Source organism: Vicia villosa, linkage group LG5 (genome assembly GCF_029867415.1).
Source record: "Vicia villosa cultivar HV-30 ecotype Madison, WI linkage group LG5, Vvil1.0, whole genome shotgun sequence".
NCBI lineage: Eukaryota > Viridiplantae > Streptophyta > Magnoliopsida > Fabales > Fabaceae > Vicia > Vicia villosa.
This window is the reverse complement of record NC_081184.1, coordinates 65,564,176-65,588,876: the sequence shown is the minus strand read 5'-3', so window position 1 is coordinate 65,588,876 and position 24,701 is coordinate 65,564,176. Positions and strand designations below refer to the sequence as shown.

Below are 24,701 nucleotides of genomic sequence, written 5' to 3'. Positions count from 1 at the left end.
CTAGAACTCCCTTATAGCTTAAAAATTGAGTGAGATATGCTTGGTCAAAGTTGGGTAATTTTAGAGGACCAAATATGAAATAAAGGAGGTCCAAATTGGATTTATTGCAAATGGGCCTATATTTTATGACTCAAACTTGATCCACAAGTTATCCAAACCATATGCCACGAATTTAACCTTTTATTTAATTTATATATAATTTTATTTCATTTTTTAAATGATTTAAAATGGTTTAATTAAAGGGAAAATCAAATATTTTTATTAAGAAGTGCATATGGATTGATTCCAATCACATTTATGACATATTAGCAATATAATTTCGTGGTACATTGATTGAGAAAATATTGATACAAAATTTGACAAAATTAGAAAGCTTCCAATTAAATTTTAAATCAAATTTCTCAAAATTGCAAGATTGGATTCAAGTGAGGTTTTGGACAATTTTATTGACCTAATCCATTGCCTATAAGTATCTAAAAGATACCACACGAATAAGGGTTGAAAATATGGATCAGAGGCACAAGCTCAAGAACTCAAAAATTCACTCAAAACCAAGATCCGGATTTGAAGAATTGGAGACTCTCAAGAGCTTTTAAGCATTGCAAAAGGTTCCTTGGAGGTTTCTGAATCGATTGGGATCGTTACTCTGCTTCAGCACCCCCAAAATTATCTCATATTTGTCAAGGTAAGTCGCTCTGAAAATCTCGTCGATCTGACCAATATATGCATTCTCATTGATCATTGAGTGAATATTATAATTCATATGATGTTTGTGAACGTTTCTGGATGATTGAATTAAAGTTTGCGTGGTCTGGTTGTGTGTTGCCATTAATGACCGAGTAAGGTTTTCTAGGGTTGAAATTGGGGGTTTGCGTTCTAGGTTAAATTGAGGCAAATAGAGGGCATAATTAGGACCAGGGATCTTGGACGAAAAGGATAGAGGGGTCGCGAAAAATTTATATATGCATTGTGTGTGATTCGTTATTTTTTCAGGTGCATCTGCTACAAACGAATTCGTAGTAAAATGGTAGCTAAATATCCAGAAAGTACAGGTATAGTTGAGGAAGACGATGAGCTGTCTTCGTCTGGTTGGCCTGTTTGAATTTCGCGCGCACGTTTTCATGTGCTCCAATTGTCTTCCTATTTTATTGTTTAGTGTGCGTTGGATTAACGACTTGCGTGCGTGGTTGGGTTGGTTAGTGGAGATAGTTGCGAGGGGGAGACCATGGGTTCGAGTCTCCCCTAAGGCATATATTTTTTCTGAAATTTCCTGTGCAATCCTGTGTGTTCGCATCCAGACCATGTACCATATACCGTCAGATCTTGCCACTGGATCTTCAAACCCTTTAGATCCAACGCCCAAAATTAGTCCCCATAATATAAACCTCAAATCCAGCCACATAGAATCATAATCTCAATAAACTAAAAATTATTTTAAATTAATATATTTGTTTTAATTAATCTTTTTTAATATATATATTTATATGATAATAATTATTTTTATAAGTAAAATTAATGTATAATATTAATATTAAAAATCATAATTTGTTGTTCGTTCTGATTAAATCGATTAATCGCTATGGTCAATAATAATTTTAATTAAAATGTTATTTAATTAAAATATAATTAGTTTCTATTTGGTTAAATGGTTTCAACTATTTTATTAGTTGCGATGATTAACTCTTCTTTTTTCTAAATTCGTTGTTCTTTTTAATCGAATCAATCGATTACGAGGGGTAACGATACAAATTAATTCATAAAATTATTAAAAAAATACTATTATTCGTTATTAGTGATAATTAAATCAATTGATTAGAATTGGTAACGACACAACTATTAATCTTTTAACTATGGTAATCGAATCAATCGATTGTTGCGGTTAATAGTACAAATTAAAATCAGGGTTGTACGCCCTAAGCCTAAATCACTTCCAAAACAAACTTTTTTCAAATTTCTAACTTATCATAGGCTATTTCAAAAGCCTTGAAGCAAACTTTCAACCATCTCAGATCAAATTCAAATCCTATGGCGTACAACCCTTCTCCGAACTACGTAGACTCTGATCCTCCATAAGGAGGTATGTAGGCACTTGGCAACAAGGCGAGTCCCCTTCCCCCATAAATCTCATTTTTCCCGATTAAATTATAAACCTTTAATTATGATAATTATTTGCCTTAACCCTGTCTGTCATCTTTCTTTATCTATTGCCATTAACCTTGATCATTATAATTTAAACCATAGGAAAGGGTTGAGGGTGCCTAATACCTTCCCTCGACCTGAATATAGTGTCTTACCCTGATCTCTTAATTGCGCGAGGTTTCCTATTCGCCTTGGTAGAATAGGTGGAGACTCTAATCTTTAATTTTTAGGGCAGGTTGCTACAGCTAGCGACTCTGCTGGGGAAAACTAAAAAAATGGTGAATACTATGCTCCTATAGGTTTTAGGTTTTGGCAGGGTTTAGGTTTGGCAAAGTGTTAGGGTTTGGCTAATTTGCCATTTTTAGGGTTTGCGTTTGTTTTTTAATTGTTTGTTTTTCATTTTTTTTATTTGTTTAATTGTTTATAAAAATGTTCTATTTGCTTTGATATTTGTATTTAATTGCATAATTGTTATATTATATGCACTGCTGGGTATATATTATGTTGTGTTAAAACCTAAGTGTGGGAGTTATCCTTGAGATCAGGGGGGACTTGAATCGCCTATGAGTCTCATTGATAACTCCACTTGAAGTGGGTTGAATATTCGGAAATGTCCAAAACGAGGCTTGACTTTGTTGAGGGCAGGACTGGATAGTCAGCTGATCTCCCCGAGAACCTACCCCAAAAATTCGAACCTCATTGGATAAAATGAGTTGTTCTAAAATCCGAAGAGACAAAAAGTCTCGGAGGCTACGAACGACCCCATGAGACCCGTGTCTAGGACATACCAATGGAAAGGGTAGGCTCCCTAAAAGCCGCTACGTCGAACCTATGAACCTAGGGCTTTTGTGTTTTTGTGATTAAATATGAAATATTATTTGTTATTATTATATTTGTTTTTTTGTTTTTATTTTTTTGTGTTTTATTTGTGTGCATGCATCATTCATCATATGCATTTCATCATGACTTATCCACAGAAAAATAGTAAAGTAAAAAAATATATAAATATAAAATTGTATTTTATTTGGTGAATTTGTAGGAAGGATGAGTACAAAGAAGCCCATTATCCACTTTGCTGTTTCCACCCCAGATATCAAGAAACTGAAAATAATAAAGGAAAAACTACCATCAAGTGCTTTGGATAGGTTTGTGGTCCGTTATGGAGATATTTTGGATTTGTTAAAGGTAAAAGTTCAAGAGGAAGCTATCACTGCATTGGTTCAATTCTATGATCCTCCGCTTAGGTGCTTTACTTTTCAAGACTTTCAGTTTGCTCCGACTTTGGAAGAAATGGATGTTATGTTAGTGTTACGACCGGCTTTAAATTTTAAGTTATAAAACTTAAATTACAGAGTCGCCACCTATATTTATTTTATCCTAAAAAGATAAGGTTAAATACGGGAAAAAACCTAATTAGAGAGATTCTAAGTAAGTCGAGAAATTAGGGTCAAGGGAAGGTGTTAGGCACCCTTAACCCTTCCTTAAGGTTTACAGTGTCTCTATGGTAAGGTTTATGATAAGATTTTTATGGTAAAATTTATAAAAAAGTTGAAGTTAAAAGTGTACAGTAGGGCAGAGAATAAAATCTTAAACCTACTTAATTTTAGGGAAAGGAGAACTCGTTCTGGTTGCCCAGATGCCTACGTACCTCCTTAATGGAGGATCAGAGTCAACGTAGTTTGTAGTGTTTGTTGGTGTTTTTTATGGGGTTGTACACCATTATTTGTATGTTGAGTGTGTTTTAGACGTAGTTTCTTAGTTAACGTGGTTCGTAGTTAAAGGTAAAACAATATTGTGTACAACCCTTATTTTTTTATATTTTTTTTGTAATTAATAGTTAGTGTTTTAATTGAATTAGAATAGTTATATTTTACAATTTTAATTATGTTTTGGATATTTGGTTGGTACGACATAGAGAGTCGACCAACTCGAAGACATAGTGAAATTGTCATCCACTCGTCGTATTATTCGTGAAAAGTGTTAGAATTAAATTAATTAAAAAAAAAGTTTGAATTTATGTATAAGAGTGATGATTTTCATTAAAAGAGATAAGACTTATTTTTTAGTGTTTTTTCTAAATAAATGAATTAAATATTTTTTGGAGTTTATGATATTTTGACAAATTTTATTTAAGCGACTTGCTAAATTTTAACCTATCTTAAAAAAAGCTGATAGAAACTAACATGACTAATTAAATAGTTAAACCACGCATATAGTTAAACCAAACATGTGTAAGTAGCAAGGAGGGAGTATAGTGGTCACCATGTACATTTAGGCCCAAAATTAAAATCAAAAGGGATTAACTCTAATTCTAAAATTAGAGCCAATTCATTAAATAAAATATAAACAACATGACAGCAAACAAATGATACACATGCTCATTCATTCAAGGGCTGAAACGTGGCCACAAAAGAATTAGAAAAAACAAATTAAAAAAAGTTATCATTATACAGATATGCACACGAAAATTTGTATTTTTCCTCACAATCAAAACAACAACACTAGCATGCAAATTATAACAAACAAAGATAACACCAAATATCAAATTCTGAGCAACAACAGTAGTTAGAGAGAAAAAAAGAATGATGGTTACCGAAATCAGAGAATTACGCGGTGGCTATGAGTGTCAAAGGTGTGTTCGGCACAGTGGTTTGCGGTCGGAGATCTGGAGCTGCAAGTTTGTTTTTCTCGTGCGGATGCTATTTTCGATTTTCAGTTTCGCTCTTCTGATTTCGTTTTTTTTCCTCTTGGTCTGCATTTCTTCTGCTTTTTATAGACTTTTCATAATAAATATGATTGAGCTATTTTGAGAATGATTTTAATGACTTGAGATTTGATTTTTTTTCTTTTGTGAGCAAGATTATAACTCCAATTAATATGAGATTATGATCGATTTAAATTTTTGATTTGATCCATTTTTGCAGATTTTGTGCTTTAAGAGGAAGATATGATTAATATATTTTCTTGCAATTTTCCTTTTTGAATGAGCTTAATGACAATAATAGATATAATATAATAATGATGTAATATACTAATAATGCAATTCTAATAAACCTCATAATTGGTTGTAACGAGATTCTAATTTGATAACATTAAAAAGGACCAAGTATAAAGGAAATATTAACACTAATTATCCAATGATCTACAAATAATAATAATAATAAATCAAAATAATAATATTTATTATACTATAATTTTAATGGTGATATTTAGTAAATTAATTAAATAATTTTATAAACCTAACAACTAATACTACTATTAATAGTTAACATAAAAACTAAGAATACGATAATTAGCTAAATACTAATATAAATTAATTATAATTAAAAGATAATTTTGTTAATTAATTTTCAGAAATATATATATAAGTAAGGTAAACATTAAAACACAAGATTTTTCTAAATGGACTTAAGTCCTAATTAGGCCCAAGTAATTTTCTAAAAAAAAACATTTAGCGAATGATGATGATGATTTTTTTGAAATGGGCTTAACAATATAAGTGTCAAGCCTACTAGTTTACTAAACACCCCCCTTTTAGAATAGTATATATATATATGAAAAACTTAGTGATACGACTTACCTAGAATAAATCGGATGTTAAAGTCTACAGGGCAAATTTTGGGGTATGACAGCTGCCCCTGTTCAATCTTCTTAAACCTGAAGAGTCAGATAGGCACGTCTGCCTATCATGATCTAAAGGTAAAAGATGATTGAACATTGAAATGCCCTAAAATTTGCATGCGCTTGGGAAGAAATTCCAAGGGAGATGGGCTTAAAGATGTCATCCAAGGTAAATACCCCTTCTTTTAGAATGTGAAGCAGATGCTCTCTTTTTTTTGAAGGAACCACATGTTTTGGTTGTAGCATGCCCTGAAAAGGCAACTTTAATTTTATGCAGTGTCATGATGCATGTGATGTATGATGCAGTGAGCTTCTCAAAATAAATGAGGACTATGCATGAATATGCATTATGTATGAATGAGGTATGCAATTGAATGATGCATGACTGTTATTTGTTAGTTGAAGTATGTTAGTAACTTTGAAAAATAAAGATAAAACCTTTGCTTGTTATTGGTGAAGTTTTTAAGAAGATCACTACCGAGGGACTAACATGATGAATAACCGTAGCTAGCCATAGCGAGGGTTCGCCGTTTGCTGTGTAGAAGATAGTTAACTTGCTATAGTGCTAGCAAGGTTTTTGCAATTTGTAGGTAACCCACTTACTATAGTTCTAGTAAGTTGTCGCAGTTGGTATACCCGCTCCCTATCGTAGTTTATGTAAGCTTATCGTAGATGGTATGACCCACTTACTATCGTTCTAGTAAGTCGTCGCAGTTAGCCATACCTGCTTACTATCGTAGTTGGAGTAAGTTTATCGTAGATGGTGTGACCCACTTACTATTGTTCTAGTAAGTCGCCGCAGTTAGCCATACCTACTTACTATTGTAGTTTGAGTAAGTTTGTTGTATATGGTGTGGACCACTTACCATAGCTCTGGTAAATCGTCGCAGTTAGCCATACCTACTTACTATCGTAGTTTGAGTAAGTTTATCGTAGATGGTGTGGCCCACTTACCATAGCTCTGGTAAGTCGTCGCAGTTAGCCATACCTACTTACTATCGTAGTTGGATTGATCCCAAAAGGATCACTTGCTATAGCTCTAGCAAGCTCACCTGCACCAATGGGATCCACTTGCCCCAGTTCGGACAAGTTTACCTGCATAGAAGATTGTTTGCCTGTATGAAAAATATTCACTTGTTTGGAGACTCATGACTCGAGGGTCGGAAAAAATAGCATGTCAAATATTCACGACTCGAAGGTCGAAAAGGAAATGATATGTTTAGAAACACACGACTCGAGGGTCGGACATTCACGACTCGAGGGTCGGAAAACAAACCAATCACAACATGAGGGTTGGAAAATCACGACTCGAGGGTCGGAAAACAAACCAATCACAACACGAGGGTTGGAAACTCACGACTCGAGGGTCAGAAAACACACCTATCACAACACGAGGGTTGGAAACTCACGACTCGAGGGTCGGAAAACAAGCCAATCACAACACGAAGGTTGGAAACTCACGACTTGAGGGTCGGAAACTGGGCTTTTGTAGTATGTGAACGCGCTAAATGATATGTATATGCTAATGCGTATGTATGTATGCTCTGATGGAATGCCAAGATTTTATCTCCTTAAACCTATTGAACTTGTTTAATCTATGTTTGCCCCTATATCACGGCTATGCTTATGCCGGCTTGGTAATGTTTATGTATGCGGATAATGTTTATGCTCATGTGTGTGTTGATTGATGTAATGAGGGGAATGAAATAGTGTCTTCTATAAGACTACTTAAAAAGGTTTCTGGAATGGATATGAACATTTATCTTAAAGAAGACTACCTGAAGAGGTTCTTAGAAAGGATAAAGTTTGTATTAGATAAGACTGCCTGAAGAGGTTTTTTTTAGCAAAGGATAAGAAATGTCTTAAAGAAGACTACCTGGAAAGGCTGAAAAGATGTCTTAAAAGACTACCTAAAAAGGTTCTTGGAAATGACAATGAATGTCTTAGAAAAGACTACCTAGAAAGGCTCTTAGAAAACGAATGCCTTAAAGAAGACCGCCTGGATAGGTTCCTGGAAAGGATGATAATTTGTCTTAGATAAGACTGCCTAAAGAGGTTCCTAGAAAGGATTGTAAGAATTGTCCTAAAGAAGACTACCTAAAAAGGTTCCTAGAAAGGATTGTGAGATTTGTCTTAAAGAAGACTACCTAAAAAAGGTCGGGTGTAATGTATCAACCAATGTATGTAATTCGTGACTTATATGTATTTGCATGATGCTCCAATGATAGGTTGTTGATAACCAAAGCGTATATAGTTCGCTAATGTTGTAAGGTGGTTGGATGCTAGAGTGATTTCCCAATACCTATTTTTTGAACTTTGAAGATCGTAGATGTAGGAGAGAGCCTTATTGGGGATTGTAAAAATATGAGGATAGCTTTCCCCTTCGCGGTATGTCTTGCCCCAATTTGTTAGGTTTTTGTAGAGATTTGTCTTGATATGAGCTTGGACGTAGTTTTATCGTAGTATGCACTTGAGATATCTAGCCCATTATTTTGAATTCGCAGCACAATGACTCTTGATTAAACGACTCTTGTTATGATTTCAATCTGATTATCTATTTTGAATTAACTTCTTTTGATCGAGCCTTGCAGTGATTGCCCCACCATTAGATTTTGAAAGACATGCCCCTGATCTCTAGGAAGCGTCCTTAGAGGGAACTTGAATTTTACCATGTCATGACACGAACATGATATGCATTGCCCCAACATTTTATAGTTGAAAGGTCTACCCTCAATCTCCAGGATATGGAGGGCTAATCGTTGTGTGATATCAATTCGATATGAATTGCCCCTCTATTTGGATTTTTAAAAGATATGCCCCTGATTGTTACTGCTTAGAGATGTGACCCAAGTTGATTGAATCTTAGAATGAATGCCCCTAGTCAATAGGATATTTTGATTATATGCCCCAGTCAATAGGATTATATACCCCTATGATCATTGGGATTTTGCCCATGATTAGGAGAACCCCATAGTCGTGGTCCCCCTATTTAGGAGTTTATTAGAAATGATTGCTTTGGATTAAACCAATTTGAGATTTCCTTGATGCCAAGTATTTATTTGAAAGTAAAGTTGTACCCTTTGAGAAGTAATTCTTAGTTATGCACATGCCAGTTTTGAAATTGAAGTTCGTTATGAAATAGAAATGGATAATTAGAGATGGATGTTCGAAGAAGCGGTGTTTTTAGAAATAAATTAACAAACATGGGAGTCAGTATAACACAAATTTTGCCGAGTATGCTTTCAAAGTTAACCTTGCTTCAATTAGGACTTTTGAATGTTGTATCGTGGCCGTGGTTCGTGGTTTAAGAAACAAAGGATATATGGCTCAAAATTTATTTAGCCCACCCCATTCATCTTGATATTCTCCAATCCTAAATTCGACTAATCCAAGAAATGCATTCAATCTCCAAGAGAAATTTTGTAGTCGTGCAAATGGGAAGCGTAGATATGGTTCAAGCATTTGATGATAAGCTTTAATGATTCTTGAGGTGGCAGTCACAAGATTATTTTCCAATTTCTTTTGATTTTAATCCCTAAATTTTGTATGGACTAATTCTTTTAAATTTCGGTCCATCCGGATGCTTCTCTAACAATTGCCTAAGTCAAGTTTATTTTATTTTACTTTATGGAATTTTCCATTTGACTTAGCGGGCTCCTTTTTTTTTTTGAAATTGTTCTTTGGAAATTTCTCTATTGACTTTGAACAGTGTGACTGCCATGCTGATTTTGAGAGCTTCATCTTCATGGTTTCATTGACTTTAGATGACGATTACGAGATAATGGGTGTGCTTGAACCTTTGCTTAGATGGACTAATTCTCTTGAGATAAGAATACATCATTGAATTAATCGAAGTCTACCCTGCCCCTGGTTAAAATTAAGGTTTATTTGAAAAAATAGAAACAACTCCAACTTCTGGCTCGAGGGGGTTGACTACGGATTATCTCCTTATTTATCCACTGTTTAGGATTTTGAAATAATGCCTTACATCGTCAGCTCAGTCTTACATTGAAAGTGTACGTTTAGCAAAATTTTAGTTATTTTAATTCATCATTCTCCCTCGAAGTTTGTTAAAATGGAAGTGGAAAGTTGATAATTGCAATGGAAAAGTATTGATATTCACATATATGAAAGACTGAAACGAATGGATTTCATTCAAAACATGCATGATTATTTTATTAGAATTATTGATCGAAAAGTACAACGTTTATATCAAATAACACTTAGCAATCATAGAAATTACAACGATAAAACCTATTGATCCTATGGACAATCTGCTTTGTTGATCCAATGCCTTTTGTTTTACTTCTTAGTTCTCTGACTTGTAGAAGTAAATGGTTATCTTGGACTCTCCTTAGGCATAGCAATCTTGTTGATAAGGCATTTGATCTCGACGTAGGGGAATCTCCAATGATAATTGAATTTGGGGCGTAGGTGTAGGCGTAGCTTGTATAGTGAAGGGAAATCTTTTCTCCTTGTAAGGCCAAGCTCACTCTAATCTCCAATAATTAATTATCCTCTCTTTACAGTTTAAGACCTTTCGAGTTTCTTCACGGGTCTCGGGAAATCAGCTAGCACAACAAAGATTGGATAAGGTCGAAGGTGGAAATGCAAATGCAAATGCATGAATGTATGAAAATGCGTGGGTACGAGGAAAGAAATCCCTACAGGCTAAGGATTATGATATATAGATGGAAATCCCTACAGGCTAGGGAATGCGTAGGAGAGAGCACATGGTAACCATTCAACAGTGACCAGATCCCATGGCCGTCGGGAGGCCACGCGACGTGCATTAACGAAAATGTCCTTCGCGGGAAGGTTCCATATGAAGAACACGACCTATCTAAGGACAATGATAGACGGAGGAGAATCCCTACAGGCTAGGGATGAATGACGTATAGACGGAGGTCCAAATCCTACAAGTTAGGGGACCGTGGGAGGAGAACACATGGTGACCGTCCAAGACAGTCACCAGATCTCATGGCCATCTGGAGGCCATGTGACGTGCATTAACGAAGATGTCCTTCGTGGGAAGAACAAGATCTTCAAAAAGGAATCCCTACAGGCTAGGGATTGCGACAAACAAAAGAAATCCCTACAGGCTAAGGAATGAGTGGAAAAGAACACATGGTGACCGTTCAAGATGGTCACCAGATCTCATGTGATGTTTGCTTTAAATATAATGGCCCTCAAAATAGATATCCGAGGGTGTAAATTCAAAGTCTAACGAACGAATGGCTTGGATTGTATATTGGCGTCAGCAGATCCCATGGACGGCTCGCTTCAAATATGATGGCCCTCAAAATGGATATCTAAAGGCGTAGATTCAAAGTATAATGAACGGACGACTAGGATTTCATACGAACTAAGGATATAGGGTACGCGAGCGCTCGGGGATCCATCAAGAGTCTCCTTATCACGTGGCCATCATGAGGCCACATGTTGCGCATTAAACTGAAATCTGAGAGGTCTTATAGACAATGTCAGATTAAAAAGGGCATCCCTACAGGTTAGGGATCCAGGTTAAACGAAGTATAACCTTAAAATTCTAAGGGATGGTAATTGTAAGAGATAACCCTACGTGGACTTAGATTTACCAGGTAATGCCCCTCTTGGGATGGCTTCCCATGAAGGGTGGGATATAAAATTACCTTAGTACGTAGGTTCATAAGTTCGTCCTACGTATCTTTTACCCTTCCCAAAGGTGGTTTGAATTCTAAAAGGTCTCATGGTGCTCTTTCATACCCTCAGAAACTTTTGTTTCGTCGAATTTTTTTTGAAAGGGATTTTTTGTCCATGAGGTTCGAATTTTAGGGGTAGGTTCCCAGAGAGATCAGTCAAATTCCGCATCCTACCCTCGACAAGGTCTAGCCTCGTCTAAGATATTTCTCGGGATTCAACCCACTCTGAGTGGAATTGTCACTAAAGCTCGTAGGCGATACAAGTCTCCTCTTACTTAGTGACAGTTCCCACACTTAAGGTTTAACAAACACATATATGATAATTCCCCAATATTAAATAAGAATAAATATAAACATAGGCGGACAATTATATAACAAAATATAATAAAGATATATTTATTTTTGCCAAATAAAAAAAATAAACCATAAAAAAATTACCCCATAAACCTAAAAAACAAAAAGAGACATGCCCTAAACCTTAAGTGCTTCTCTGCCCTAAGAGTCCCCAGCAGAGTCGCCAGCTGTTACGACCGGCTTTAAATTTTAAGTTATAAAACTTAAATTACAGAGTCGCCACCTATATTTATTTTATCCTAAAAAGATAAGGTTAAATACGGGAAAAAACCTAATTAGAGAGATTCTAAGTAAGTCGAGAAATTAGGGTCAAGGGAAGGTGTTAGGCACCCTTAACCCTTCCTTAAGGTTTACAGTGTCTCTATGGTAAGGTTTATGATAAGAGTTTTATGGTAAAATTTATAAAAAAAGTTGAAGTTAAAAGTGTACAGTAGGGCAGAGAATAAAATCTCAAACCTACTTAATTTTAGGGAAAGGAGAACTCGTTCTGGTTGCCCAGATGCCTACGTACCTCCTTAATGGAGGATCAGAGTCAACGTAGTTCGTAGTGTTTGTTGGTGTTTTTTATGGGATTGTACACCATTATTTGTATGTTGAGTGTGTTTTAGACGTAGTTTCGCAGTTAACGTGGTTCGTAGTTAAAGGTAAAATAATATTGTGTACAACCCTTATTTTTTTATATTTTTTTGTAATTAATAGTTAGTGTTTTAATTGAATATTTTACAATTTTAATTGTGTTTTGGATATTTGGTTGGTACGACATAGAGAGTCGACCAACTCGAAGACATAGTGAAATTGTCATCCACTCGTCGTATTATTCGGGAAAAGTGTTAGAATTAAATTAATTAAAAAAAAAGTTTGAATTTATGTATAAGAGTGATGATTTTCATTAAAAGAGATAAGACTTATTTTTTAGTGTTTTTTCTAAATAAATGAATTAAATATTTTTTGGAGTTTATGATATTTTGACAAATTTTATTTAAGCGACTTGCTAAATTTTAACCTATCTTAAAAAAAGCTGATAGAAACTAACATGACTAATTTTTTTTGAAGAGGCAAAATGGAATCAAATAGAAGAGGGAACTCACTAGCACAAGGCATGCTAGGAGGACCAAAGTCATTACATGAATTTTGCTGTAACAGAAGATATAAAAACTACATTAAAAAACAGCCACCCCAAATACACCTTCTACCTGCATCCTAACAGACCCCATCACACTATAAATAAGACAGCCCCAAAACTACAGTAATTAGAACACTTAAATTCAAAACAGCTACAAGACCTAGTATACTTCAAAACTATAACATCCCCCTGCTATTGATACAGAACAGGTAAGATTCCTCCAAATTTTGCTTTTAAATTCAAGTGATATGCCAAAGCTTAGGCCTGTGCAGCATGTTCTGAACTCCCGGCAATGAATGTGAACGGCTGCATCGGACTCAATAATCCCGCAGCTACCAAAACGGTCGAGCAGCATCCAAAAAAGCTGACGCGCTGCCCCCATAGGCGAACCTGAGACGGAGACCGACGCTGATTATCCTAGGGTTATCTGTGGATTCGAAAACCATTGAGGCATATTGCATTTTGCAGTTAAGTTTTTGTTACTCAGCCAATTCCAAGCGACTCTTTGAACTTCTTCGAAAACTTTTTCTGCTGATGTTTCTTTGCTCTTGAAAATGCTATTGTTCCGAGCTTTCCAGATGCACCAGATACAAGCAAACCAAACCACTCTAGTTCTGCTTTCTTCTTTTTTACCACCAGCTGCGAGAGAGCCAAATTGTTCGAAATGATCCCAGCCTTCATTAGGTAAGACAGCCGAAATTCTAAGCCACGTAATTATCAGAGTCCAAACACCTGCAAACAAAGGACAAGCAAAAAACAGATGGGAAGCCGTTTCTTCCTCACCGCACCCACTTACGCAAGAGGTGTTCTCCTGGCCTAAGACTCCTCTCCTAAATAGGTTGTCTTTAGTCGGCAGTCTGTTATGGAGTAACCGCCAGGCTAAGCATGAGACTTTGCTCGGAACCGATTTATGCCATACGGCTGGCCACATACTTCCAGGCTCAATCCTATCTTCCGCCCTCAACACCTTATAGGTTTCCTTAACTGAATATTCTACTGCATTCTCGTTATTCCCTATATCCGTGCTACATAGGTCTCTCCACCAAGATGAGCTATACTCATCACTTATTCTGATAATGCCCTCATTCCCTCCGTATCTCTCGTTCAGAACTTTAATCCACAATCCAGACCTCTCATTACTAATTTTCCACACCCATTTCCCTAATAAAGCAGAATTAAAAGTTCTCAAATCCTTTATCCCCACCCCTCCCTCTTCAATAGGTCTACATATTTTCTCCCATTTGATCCAATTAATTTTTCTCACCCCCTCCCTGCCTCCCCACAAAAACTGTTTAAATAAAGACTCGAGTTTTGAGACGATACCTGGCGGAACTTTGAAGAAGGAGAAGAAATACACCGGAATTGCGGACAAGACAGATTTTAACAACACCACTCTACCTCCAATAGATAACTGCTTATGTTTCCAGGAAGACAATCTATAGCTCACTATATCCAACACAGGTTTCCATGTCTTCTTTGCTCTTGAGTTGGCTCCAATGGGGAGCCCCAAGTATGTGAATGGAATGGAACCAACTTTACAGTTCAGGACACTTGCTGCATCCTGAAGCCAACATTGGCAGATGTTGACGCCTATGATACAACTTTTCTGGAAGTTTACTTTCAAGCCCGACAGCATTTCGAACAATATCAAGTTTGCCTTAATGCTTCTAATGTTTCCCCACTTCTTTTCTCCAACGATTAATGTGTCATCCGCATATTGCAAGTGAGAAATACTATCCTTTCCTCTGTCAAATTTGTAGCCTGAGTAGTTTCCCGACTCGGTTGCTTTATTCATGAGACTATTGAAACCTTCAGCTACTAACAGAAAAAGGAAAGGAGACAGAGGGTCTCCTTGCCTCAAACCTCTGCTCACCTTGAACTCTGATGAAGGACTTCCATTCACCAACACTGAAAATGTAGATGTGTTCAAGCACTCAGCAATCCACCTTCTCCATTTCTCGTGAAATCCCATTTTGGACATCACTTGCTCTAAGAAATTCCAATCCACTGAGTCGTATGCCTTCTCAAAGTCCACCTTGAATAACACTACTTCTTTTTTCCTTCTTTTTGCTTCCTCCACAACTTCATTTGCAACTAAAATACCATCCAAAATTTGTCTCCCCGATATGAATGCCGATTGAGGTTCTGAAATTATCGAGTTCATCACTTTTTTGAGTCTGTTTGCTAACACCTTTGCGATGACCTTGTAGATACACCCGATCAGCGAAATTGGTCTGAACTCGTCCAATTTTGATGGATTCTTCTTCTTTGGAATTAACACTATGAAAGTAGAATTTACCCCTTTGACTATCCTCCCGTGTTCATGGAACTCTTCCAGAACTCTTATGAAATCAGATTTGACCTCGGGCCAAAATTCTTTCACGAACCCAAAATTTACACCATCAGGGCCGGGGCTTTTCGAGCTATCACATTCCCACACGGCTCGACGAATTTCTTCCTCCGTGAATTCTTTGACCATCTCCTCTTTTTCCAACTCGGATAATCTGTTAAATCTCAGATTTGCATCTATAACTCTGGAGTTCCTGGCCGAAAAATGTTGCTGGAAGTGTTCAGCAATGGATTTCTTTAATTCTGCAGCCTCTTCCACCCTCCTACCATTTAGATCCAGGAATAATATTTCATTGTCTCTTCTCCTCTTATTTATACATCCATGGAAGTATTTTGAGTTTGCATCTCCTTCCTTTAGCCACTTTATTCTTGATTTTTGCCATTGTATGCTGCACTGCAAGTTAGCCATCTTGTATAGTTCTGCCGACTTCTCCCTCTTTTTAGTGATTTCCTCATCCGACAACCCCTCGGTCTCTTCTTTGATTTCGAGCTTATTAATATCATCTTTGATGACTTTGATTTTTTCTCCAAGATTTTGCGCATGCCTCTTGTGCCACTCTTTGAGATCCTTCTTTATCTGCTTAAACTTTTCTTTAAGTACAAACATGCCCCATCCTTCCACTGAGATGTTTCTCCACCGCTCTCTGACAAAATCATGGTAACCATCTATTTCTTTCCAGCAGGATAACATTCGGAACGGCTTCGGGCCCCAGTTTTGCTTCGACTCCCTTAGAGAGATAGGACAATGGTCAGAAAGCCCTTTGTCAATGCACCTTTGTTTGCATTCGGGCCACTCTCTAATCCAATCCTCTGACAATAAGAATCTGTCTATCCTGCTCATAGCTGTTCCGCCTGTCCTAGCCCAGGTAAATAGTTAAACCACACATATAGTTAAACCAAACATGTGTAAGTAGCAAGGAGGGAGTATAGTGGTCACCATGTACATTTAGGCCCAAAATTAAAATCAAAAAGGATTAACTCTAATTCTAAAATTAGAGCCAATTCATTAAATAAAATATAAACAACATGACAGCAAACAAATGATACACATGCTCATTCATTCAAGGGCTGAAACGTGGCCACAAAAGAATTAGAAAAAACAAATTAAAAAAAGTTATCATTATACAGATATGCACACGAAAATTTGTATTTTTCCTCACAATCAAAACAACAACACTAGCATGCAAATTATAACAAACAAAGATAACACCAAATATCAAATTCTGAGCAACAACAGTAGTTAGAGAGAAAAAAAGAATGATGGTGTCATACCCCAATTTTTGACCCTAAGATCCCGCATCTCAGGCTCTGTTTAAATCACATCAAGATCATGTGCGATTTTCTTTTACACCTCTCTCATTCTGAGCTCACTTACAGGGGAATCACCGAGTACCTTTTTGTTTGTATTTTTTTTATATATTATGTTTCAGTAACTCATAATTAAAATTCAAAAAAATAGATATGTCTTTTTATTTTGGTTTTCTTTATCAGATAGGGTTTGGAATCAAAAAGTTCAGGTGATGTTTCCGATCAAGGTGATGTTTCTGATCAAGGTTTGGAGGTCTGAATCAAGATTTTCTTTTGATGCTTGTCAGATTGGTTAAGAATTGATTCAAGAGTGTTCAAGTTCAACCATACGATATTGGATTTTTGAGCATTTATTTTGTTCAAGAATTTAATTCGAGATGAAGAAATCATGCAAATTGAATTATTTGGAGTTCAAGTCCAAGGTTCAATAATCATTCAAGATTGGCAAGATTTTTAAAGATGTAATTTCAAGTTGTTCAAGCAAATACAAGAGGTAGAAATACAAAGGTTCCTTTGGTATTCAAAAAATAACAAGTGTTGCTACATGAAGAATTCAAGTTCTATGTACAATTTCAAATTACATCCATGATACAAAGTCATTTTCTTGAATCACTTCACAAGCTCTCCATGGGTGTGACTTATCAACTTTCAAGCTTCATCATTGGTTTTCGTTCATGTTCATCTTTATTGTTCTAATTCTCCATGTTCGCCCACGTCATCATACACATGAAAAGAAAATGGAGAAATAATTATCAATGTTATCCAAATCACAAAAACAATTGTTCAAGTCAAAATCAAAAGTATTGCAAGCATTCAAAAGGATAACGGTACAAGGTGAGGTGGGTGTAGTAACATTTATTCACACCAACAAGTAAAAATTCAAATCCTTAGGCCCATTGCCCTTTTTAGAAACCGCAAGAACATTGCCAAGAGAGTGTAAAGAAGATTTGGACTAAAAAAACAAAGGATAGAGGGGAATAACATATGATTTACGGTTTGGGCTGCAGAGAGCAAAATCAGATTTTTGTTTCCACATATTCTCGGTTCAAATTCATCACAACTTCAGCCCAAATTCACTCTCACTCTGAACCTAATTTTCACACTATATAAAGAGTGATTGAGACTGACACAAGGGACCTCTTTTTCAGACCTTTTTCAGACTGACAAATTAGAACAAAATCACAAAATCACCTGAGCTTATAAATCCTCGCCGGATTTCTAAAAAACCTCGCCGGAAAACCTTGAACCACCGCACCGGAGCTCATAACAACCACCGTCCTTTAACTTCTTTACTTCAAAAGGTTGAGAATCCTTTTCTGATACCGAATCCATCTTTATTTTCGTGTTACCTGCACTGTTGTGCTACATTTTGAACTTAGAGTTTTCAAGCTTTAACTGTAGATCTATTCTTTTATTTCACTTCTTTGAAAAAATTATTTCCGGATTTGAAAAGAGGGGAAGAATACAAACCTGAAAATGTAAAAAGATTTGAGTTCTGAAAATTTTCACCTCCGGCCACCGTGCCGGAGGATCTTCGGCCGCCGTGATCTCCATGTGAGCCGCCGGTCTTCATATTCTCCGCCGGTGTTCTTCAGTTTTTTAAAAATCTTTTGTGCTTAGTTTTTATTTAATATGAGCCTTTGTTGTTATGTGAGAGAGAAAATGAGCTAATGAGAAAGTTTTCTTATAAGGAATATTAATAATGATGATGATGTAATGTTACTGCTTTTGCTTTTGTTCTACTCTTCACGTGAACAACTATTAAAAAGAGAATATCACTTTGACTTCTTTCTTTTTTGGATTTGATTTGAATTTTCTTTCCCTCTCCTTTCTTCGAGATCCGCACGGTGCACCTATGGGTGACAAGTGGCCATCGGAGCCACTTGTCTTCACCTGAGAAGATGATCTGAAAGTGATTCTCTATACTCTTGCCCACTGTCCTTATTAAGTACCTTTGATCTGGACTTCAGATGTCAATACTGTGTGAAGTTGACTAGATCAGGTGGCTGAGATTTACTCTGTTTTATTTTAATTAGTTTTTAACTTTAGAATTTCATATTAATTTAGTATATAGTCCAAAAATTATGAAAAAAATTCACAAAAATATGTCTTATTATTTTATACCTTATGTTTTGTTTTATTATTAGTTTATTATGTTATTTTTGCTCTTTTCCTTATCTATCCTTCTTTTTTTTTTCTTTGTCCCGAATCGATAAAAGATTGAAAATGTGAGGAAGTCGTATGTGGTTGACTTGAGTCCGAATTCATCCTTCCTCCATTTTTTTATATTTCTTATTATTTTATACTTTGTGTGTTTTTTTAGTTTATTATTTTAATTTTGCTATTTCTTCTTCATCTATCATTTTTTCTTCTTTGTCCCGAATCGATAAAAGATTGAAAATGAAAGGAAGTCGTATGTGGCTGATTTGAATCCGAATTCATCCTTCCTCCATTATTAATCTTTATTTACTAACTTTGATAACATACATGACAAGTTTCAAGATGGTTATCTTTAACAATTAACGACTAATTTTAATTTCCGCATTTAATTATATTGTCCTTTATCTTTATCGCTCTTATATTTATCATATCATCATATTTACTTTCTGCTATTTTTATTTTGTCCATTTGGACGTCATGTTTATTCTCCGCTATTTTTCTTTTGTCCACTTGGACCATACTTTACTTTTATGTCAAAACATTAATAAACAAGATGAAACCTAAAAAACACTTAAGGACCAATGGACTGTGGATCATTATTTGACTGTTATCTTGCTTGTTATTTTGTCTGGTTGGATTGCTGTTGTGATGTGTGTAGGTATCTCCTCGAAAAGTCTTTGAAGGTTAATTCCAAAGCACTAAGATAAGGATTTCGCCCATTTACAACCGTTACTCTGCCCGATTTCCGTCAGAAACTTATGCGATTATTTGAGGATTTGCAAGCTCATTTGAGTCCCTAAGTGGTAATTTTGGTTTTGTGTGGGTAATCCAAAGGATGGGAATTCTTCCTTGACTCAATGTGTCAAGGGTCGACTTCTTATTTTGGTCAGATCGTTTTCTCCCTAAACTTTTATTTTCCCACACTAGGATAGCCTCTTCATCTCCTCCCACTTCTTAAATTTTCAAAGTCTCCTCTCTTTTTCTAAAAAACTTCTTATGTTTGAAATCCCTTTTAAAATCTTCTTTAAAACTATATTTAGCCATTGTTGGCATTTTCTTTTAAAAAGTAAGCACGATTAATCATTGTCATTAGTTGCGATACCCCACGATTTTAATATTGATTGACACGACGAAACCTTTTCCACGTGAGAGAGCTAGTGGCATACTTGTCGATTTTATCCGAGTTGGCGCCCTTCTCTCATTAGTGATGCAAGGAATTCGTTCGTTCTCATGTTTAAAATCTATGGCTGAGTATTCGCCCCGACGATGGTAAACGTGCTTATTCCTTTTAAAACGTTTTTCTCTTTTAAAAGTGGAACTACATTAGCTCTGACTTCTCCATTGCACTGAGGAGGTATGTAGGCACAAGACGTAGTCTTGCCGAGCTTATTTAAAAAATCAAACAAACTCTTTTTTTCACACACAATATCTTTTAATAAACACAGATTTACAAAAAGGTTCCTGTGGAGTACCACAGATATGAGGGGTGCTTAAAACCTTCCCCTTGTATAATCAACACCCGTACCTAAGATCTCTTTTTGTTTTAAAAACAAACTTTGGGTTTTTTTGTTCTTTTCCCATTTCCTTTGGAAACAATAAAGCGCGGTGGCGACTTTCACTGAAATATTGAGTCGAGTCAATTAATGGCTTCGATCTCAGATTTTCCCCGCTACAGAAAAATGGCGACTTCACTGGGGAAACTGATCAAATTATTGGTGTATCTTTGTGTGTTAAGCCTATTTTTGTTTATCTGTGTATGTTATTATCTGTATATATTATTGTGTGCTTTGTCTGTTTTGTTTGTTTATTTTTTTATTTTGGTGCCTGATGGTTTTTCTGTGTGAGATAAGTCCTATACCCAGACTTGAGTACATTAAGATAGGCGGTTGGTATAGTCATTTTGGCTTATGTGGAGTTATTCCTTCGTGATCCGACTTGAGATCCACCACTCAGTGGAGGATGGCTTGGCTAAAGGTGATAGTGTTGAACGAGTCAGTCGTGAAAGCATTGTTACTTTTGGTTGGGTCTCTAAAGCTGAGGACCTTAGAACCCCTTAACCCATCTTAGCCTTTTAGGACGTAGTGCGGAGACTAGTTGGGTGAAGTCCCAATTGGTTGTCACGCGATACTACACTCGAGCGAGTTTCTCTTTAGAATATTGTTGGTTGGTGAGTAAGTCACTTAAGCCGATAATATTCTCGAGATGGAATGCAGACCTTGGGAACTTTTAGAACCCGTTCTACAGGTACAAAAACACCTTAGTACACACCTTGTGGTTGGTTAAATCCATGGCTCCATGCTCGTGATGTTGAACTTTTGAACCTTGCTTGTGTGATCTTGTGTGTGACCTTGATTGTGGTTGATGCATTCATGCATCCATGAAAATTATTTTTCTTTTGGTTTTCAAGGAACTTAGAGGTATTTCCTTGTAAACATTATAAGTTTCATCAAACTCAATGGATCTTGGGTGTTGATGTGGTGAAAACTCTAATCCACTAAAATGGATGATTGATTTTGATGATAACTTGATCAACACTTTGATCCAATGCTTGAGTGTTTACAATTTATTATCTTAAGTTCCTTGAAACTCAAAAAAAAAATCATTTGCATTGCAAATCATGCATCATTCTACATTGGGTCTTGTTTTCTGAGATTTTTCCAGAGTCTTTCTTCCTATATCCTGGTATCATCAATATAACACTCGTGCTAAGAAGAGACAGAAAACATTAAGCAAGAGATCTGTGAACTCCACAAAGAGGTGATTATTTTGAAGGTTGGTATCGAGCATCTGATTGCTCTGGTTGAGGCTTTAGTTCTTCAAGTCAATCCTCCTATGAAGGAAGAAAGGATGCCAAAGGGTGCTCTTGGACATGATTTGGAAGGTTGCTTTGCTTTGAAAGTTGAAGTTCAGAAGTTGGTCATAAACAGTGTCTTGTCATTTGAAGACGCTGATCCTAATGTTCAAGCCAATCTCTCGCCAAAGCATGAATGAATCTCTATTGATGGTAGCCCTGATGTTTGAAAGATGTTTCCTTCAGCACAAGTCCAGATGGAGAGAGTCTTCTCAGTTATTAGTATTCTTACTGATTTTCATTTGTAATATTTCTTGTTTTTAATGCACTGTTTGCATGTAGGAATTTGCTTGTTTTTGAATGCTAGTGTTAATACAATGAATATGTTTGTCTTGAAGTAATCCATTCGTTTCACTCATGTTTATTTGTTTTAATGCATTATGATACCAATTGCTTTTGCCAAACTCTCGCTTAGGCAGAGATTTGAGGGAGGATGACGATATGAAAACGCAAAATTTTCTGGTTGTATGCTTTTGAATAAAACCCTGCTGATGATGTACAGGCATTGTTTCAAATTCCCAAACACCGGAGATATAAGGAAGATAATCCCTTGATAACCCATTTGAGCCTTGGAGTAGGAGTTTCTTTTCTAAACGAAAAAACCCTAATTTTTCAACCTGGGGCAGGGTAGTCTTCAGTTAATTTGACCAAGTGTTCATATTTCAAAAAGGATTTGTGCATCCAAGGGTCGAATACGTCATATCCACATCAAAGGTTGGATTATGTGAAACCACAATGGTTATCCATTGCGTATCAAAAGGCATGAAAATATGAAACCACAATGGTTATCCTTCATCCGCCAAGGAACGAGGCAGTCACAACCCTCTCAAGAAGTTAAGACAAAGTCAATGTCACACGATTTGTTCAAATCAAAAGAATAAAAAGAAAACAAATCTATGTGAATACAAAAACGAAGACAAAAGGGTGACTGCTATTCTAAGAAAGTTTCATTGGATCCTTAATGGCACAAAATCCTTTTGAGAGATGAATACTCATGTTAAGTTGACTAAACATAGGATTGGAGAACATCACGAAGTTGGGGTGGGCTAAATAAACTTTGAGCCTAAAACTCTTTTTTCTGAAAACCGTGAACCTGGCCACGTTACAACCCTCAAAAGTCCTAATTGAAGCAGGGTTTATTTTGAAAGTGTACCTTAAATAAGAAAGTGTTCCTGACTCCCATTGGTTATGAAAACTTGTGTTGGTATCTTATGCATAAAAAAAAATAATAAAAAAAATAAAAAAATCAATGTCATTCCTTAACCAGTGATTCGTTCACAAGGTTTTGTGACATCTTTTAATAAAACTTCAAGACTTACATAATTGTTGCATTTTAATTATCATTCTTAGAATAAACATTTTTTTGCTTGTAAACATTTGTTTGACATCCAGGAAGTTTACATCTGATCATCAGTAGAAAACTAAAACATTGCCAGGGGCATGTTGTTTTCCCAGTATAATTTTTTTTGCAAGTTTGATTACCATTATGGGGCAAATTTTGAAGACTTTGTCGAGTAAAAGAATGTGCCGAGTTTAGTCAATCTGGAGCAGTTACGTCGAGATTTGAAAAATTTCTCCAAGAATCTGTTGATCTAGGGCAGATTATTCCAAGTGACGCCAAGGATTTCTATGAACCTTTTTAAGGCAGATGCCTCTTATAGACCATGTAGTCTGGGGCAAGTTGTGAATTAGAAGTTACCTTGATCACCTCATTAACTTGAAGTACAAAGGTCGTTACCATGATCAATCCAGAGTATGTCACTCTCTACCAAGAAGTTTTGAGACAGCAGTTGACTGTTGGGTTTTCTTTCTCACCTTGTATTGAGTTTTGAACTAAAATCCCCCACATGTTAACTCGTTTGCTATGATGATAACTTCTTATTTCCTCTGCAAGTTCAGAATGGTGATTTTCTCCAAGGAAATTTTCTCTGACCTCCCATAGTAGAGCTTGCAAGAATATGTTCTTCCATCCCTTTTGTTAGAAATTGATGATATGTTATCCCTCTCAAAGGTTGATAGTTCCCAAAGAGTTTGCTTGGTGTGTATCTCCAACCAATTTTTCATCTTCCCTCAGAGTGGAGTTCATGTTGTTATCCCTTCAGTGGATTTATGGATGTTTGAAGTTTGACTTTGGATTTTCTCCTCAGTTAGTATCTTTCTCTTGATCCTTGTAACAGGACTTTGTTCCTCCAACGGCCTCGGTTTATCTACAATTGAATCCTCAGTCGTGTTCTTAGCATGGGTCTTCAGAAGGATGTCTTTTGATATCTCCAACTTTTTGAGATTCACCAAGTGTCTGTTGTATTTTGATGTCTTGTGTAACACCCCAATTCTACCCAAAGCATTTAGGCAAGAAAATATCAGAGTATTAAAATTTCATACAACACAATTAGGATGTTACACTAAGTAACCAAACAAACACCTAGAAAACAAACGGACATCAACGATGCCAAAAGCATACACACCTGCCAATAAAATGATACATAACACACGGAAGATGTGAACATAAATATATACGTATAGTTCTCACTCTCAAAGAGGAGTTTTCCAAAATAAAGTGTTTACAATACACAATGGCACGTTATCATATATACATGTTCAAAAGAGTCATTTACAAATAAATAACAACGGACTCCCGACTACCCAGTGTTACATATCAGAGCGACCGACAAGACCAACTGGAGAACTACCTCTTCCAAAAGACTCCCAAAGCGGCTAATCTGCAGGATGCCACTCAAGCATCAAATCAGCAGAAGGGTGAGAATATAATTCATAATGAAAGCATGACAATTATAGTAATGCCAACAAGTAACATCAAGAATCATACAACAAGGTAATTCATCCATTCAACCACAATCCATATATAAGTAATGTGACACATGAATGATAACATAACTATAAACACAGACGATGATGAATGAGACTCAACTATGCATATGCATGTGGTACCAAATCCGGAGTAAAACTCCTCCTTGTCATTATGACAAAAACACCTGCCGAGCATTATGCTGGGACTTTATTCCACTCAGGAAGCGCGCACGCTGTCGTCATCGAGCACGCAGCTCCCACTGATGACCTCTTGCCAATAAGGCTCATTCCATTACCGAGCATTAAG

General features: G+C 36.2%; 1 long non-coding RNA gene across 1 annotated transcript; it reads right to left on the bottom strand.

Moving 5' to 3' along the window:
- Window positions 1–17,069: 17,069 nt before the first annotated feature.
- LOC131606696 (uncharacterized) lies at window positions 17,070–18,226 on the bottom strand. Its single transcript, XR_009284984.1, has 2 exons — window positions 18,046–18,226; window positions 17,070–17,929 (listed from the first exon to the last, which is right to left on the bottom strand). It is a non-coding gene; the product is annotated as an uncharacterized LOC131606696 (long non-coding RNA).
- Window positions 18,227–24,701: the final 6,475 nt, after the last annotated feature.